The 3,497-nt window shown below is 48.7% G+C and overlaps 1 non-coding gene across 1 annotated transcript; it reads left to right on the forward strand.

Moving 5' to 3' along the window:
• LOC119939819 lies at positions 1-164 on the forward strand. Its single transcript, XR_005454782.1, has one exon. It is a non-coding gene; the product is annotated as a U1 spliceosomal RNA (small nuclear RNA).
• Positions 165-3,497: the final 3,333 nt, after the last annotated feature.

Below are 3,497 nucleotides of genomic sequence, written 5' to 3' on the forward strand. Positions count from 1 at the left end.
ATACTTACCTGGCAGGGGAGACACCATGATCACGTAGGTGGTTGTCCCAGGGTGAGGCCCCGCCATTGCACTCGGGCTGTGCTGACCCCTGCGATTTCCCCAAATGCGGGAAACTCGACTGCATAATTTGTGGTAGCGGGGGACTGCGTTCGCACTCTCCCCTGATTCGCAAGTATAAAAACAGAATTTTTTTGTAGTTTTATTGTTGCAAGGGTAAGGTTCGGGGGGTGTAAAGAGCTGTTGTGTTTTTGTCCTTCTCGTTCGTTGGTTTTCCGCGGTTGGAAAAGACTCTTCAGGTCATATATGTTTTCCCAATTATTGTCATCAGAGCGCGGAAGGACCCCCAAATGCGGGAAACTCGACTGTACAATTTGTGGTGGCGCCGGACAGCGTTCGCGCTTTCTCTTGGCTAGTACAACAGTGAGATGAATCGTTTTTCTGTAGTATGAGTTTGAAGTCTGGCTGTTAATGGGAGGCGTGGTTTTGTTATGAGAAGCTGAGAAACTCCCATGTAAATACAATGAGCAATTTAATAATATTTTTAAAAAATAAATATTTTCTACGTATTTGATTCGTTGTCCTCGACCAGTGTGTTTAGTTTATTGCATCCTTGTCATCTTCCAATTCAGTGTTACCAAAGTAGGGGAGAGGCACCCCCAGCTAGGGGAACTCTACTGCATGATCTGTGCCACTTTCTGAATTCTGCTGGCAAGTAAACTCCTCTCATCATTGAGAGTGCAAAGCCTAGTGGAGGCCTTAGGGAAAGTTCTCTACGGGTCGGGAAATTAACGTAACTCAGGAACCCCTAGGTAAGGCAGGAAATGGTTTAATCCAGCAAATTAGCTCCAAAGCCAAACAAGGCCTCAGTTGGCCTGTTATTCAAAGGGGAGGTGTGCCAAAGGGGAGACAGATGGGAATTGTCTCATGTGCCAGTTAGAGTTAAAATGTGAAAAGTCTGCTGCCTCCCTCTATTTATTTTATTTGTACATATTTATTCTATTTATTTTATTTTGTTAATATGTTTTGTCTTGTTGTCTGTCTCCCCCTTCAAGACCGTGAGCCCACTGTTGGGTAGGGACCGTCTCTATATGTTGCCAACTTGGACTTCCCAAGCGCTTAGTCCGGTGCTCTGCACACAGTAAGCGCTCAATAAATACGATTGAATGAATGTCCGACGATGACAATCCCCTCCTTCCTTGTCCTCTCCCTGACTTTCCCATCTCTGTTGACGGCACTACCATCCTTCCCGTCTCACAAGCCCGCAACCTTGGTGTCATCCTCGACTCCGCTCTCTCATTCACCCCTCACATCCAAGCCGTCACCAAAACCTGCCGGTCTCAGCTCCGCAACATTGCCAAGATCCGCCCTTTCCTCTCCATCCAAACCGCTACCCTGCTAATTCAAGCTCTCATCCTATCCCGTCTGGACTACTGCACTAGCCTTCTCTCTGATCTCCCATCCTCGTGTCTCTCTCCACTTCAATCCATACTTCATGCTGCTGCCCGGATTATCTTTGTCCAGAAACGCTCTGGACATATTACTCCCCTCCTCAAAAACCTCCAATGGCTACCGATCAATCTGCGCATCAGGCAGAAACTCCTCACCCTGGGCTTCAAGGCTCTCCATCACCTCGCCCCCTCCTACCTCACCTCCCTTCTCTCCTTCTACTGCCCAGCCCGCACCCTCCGCTCCTCCACCGCTAATCTCCTCACTGTACCTCGCTCTCGCCTGTCCCGCCATCGACCCCCGGCCCACGTCATCCCCCGGGCCTGGAATGCCCTCCTTCTGCCCATCCGCCAAGCTAGCTCTCTTCCTCCCTTCAAGGCCCTGCTGAGAGCTCACCTCCTCCAGGAGGCCTTCCCAGACTGAGCCCCTTCTTTCCTCTCCCCCTCGTCCCCCTCTCCATCCCCCCGTCTTACCTCCTTCCCTTCCCCACAGCACCTGTATATATGTATATATGGTTGTACATATTTATTACTCTATTTATTTATCTTACTTGTACATTTCTACCCTACTTATTTTATTTTGTTGGTATGTTTGGTTCAGTTCTCTGTCTCCCCCTTTTAGACTGTGAGCCCACTGTTGGGTAGGGACTGTCTCTATGTGATGCCAATTTGTACTTCCCAAGCGCTTAGTACAGTGCTCTGCACATAGTAAGCGCTCAATAAATACGATTGATTGATTGATTGATTGATTCAATGCCTTATTGAAGGCCCATCTCCTCCAGGAGCCCTTGGCAGACCAAGCCCCACTTAGCTCTTCTCCCCCACTCCTTAGTGTGCCCCCCTGACTTGCTCCCTTTCTTCATCCCTGGCCCCACAGCATTTAAGGGTCTATCTGTAATTGATTTATATAAACGTCTGTCTCCTCCTCTAGGCCGTAAGCTCGTTGAGGGCAGGGAACGTGTCTGATATATTGTTACGCTGTACTCTCCCAGCCACTTAGTATAGCTCAGTAAATATTGAGCTGGTTGAACGGAGAGTACCGTCCCGAGCGCTTAGCAGAGTACAATATAGTAAAGTTTGTAGAAACGTTTCCTGCCAATAACGAGCTGAGGGTCTAGAAGTCGAGGCTGAGAGGTGTTATTCTCCCCCTCCTAGGCTGTGAGGCCACTGTAGGGTAGTGACTGGCTTTGTTGTCGAAATTGTACTCTCCCCGGCGCTTAGTACAGTGCCCCGCCCACAGGAAGGACTCAGTACATACGATTGAACGAATTGCATTTTAATACCATTTTTTAAATTTTGTACTCGTTGTTAGCCAGGAGTCTTAAGGTGAGGAGAGATTGCTGAGCTCGTACCGAAAGGAAGAGAGAAATGAAACAGAAACGAAACCAGAACACAGAGTAAAATGTCTTCCCCTCTGGAAGCCATTTTGAGGCGTTGAAATGTAAAAATTTGTATGTCTTGGGGCCAGATCTGCCAGCTTTTTCGATCCATCCTTTTTGATTTTCCTTCGTGGCCGTTTAAGGTTGGGGGTTTGAAGGTGAGGAAAGATTAGGGAGGGAGCTCGCAGCCGAGGTAAAAAAAGGAGGAATAACGGCGCTGGGCGGAGGAAAGAGAGCGGCGGGGGAGGAGCAGAGAAACGGAATATGGAGATGAGGGAACGCTGGGCATGCCGGCACGTCTTTCGCCAAAATCTCTTCGCTAGTCTTCATTTTCAGGCGTTTCCTTTCATTGTTGATGCCGGTAGATGTAGCGTGCGGACAGGCTAAGGAGTTACTGAGCAATTATGTAACGTGGTACCTTTGCCGAGCGTGAGTTTAAGGTGGGCTGCCTGGCGTGGGGTGGGCCGTAGGGGCTATGAATTTTCAGTCGGGGAGAAGGCGTCTTCACGTGGGTGGTTTTTTTTGGAGTGTGCAGCTTAGTCATTTTAATATTGCGGTACTGACAGTCTGTTTTTTTTGTTATGAGGTGTGGGTTTTCATTGCTGGGGTGTAGTGCCGCTTAATCCAGTGCCGTAATCCTCGGATGGCTCCGTTTGGCTCGTATCTGTTGTAT

The sequence above is a fragment of the Tachyglossus aculeatus genome, chromosome 17 (genome assembly GCF_015852505.1).
Source record: "Tachyglossus aculeatus isolate mTacAcu1 chromosome 17, mTacAcu1.pri, whole genome shotgun sequence".
Taxonomy (NCBI): domain Eukaryota; kingdom Metazoa; phylum Chordata; class Mammalia; order Monotremata; family Tachyglossidae; genus Tachyglossus; species Tachyglossus aculeatus.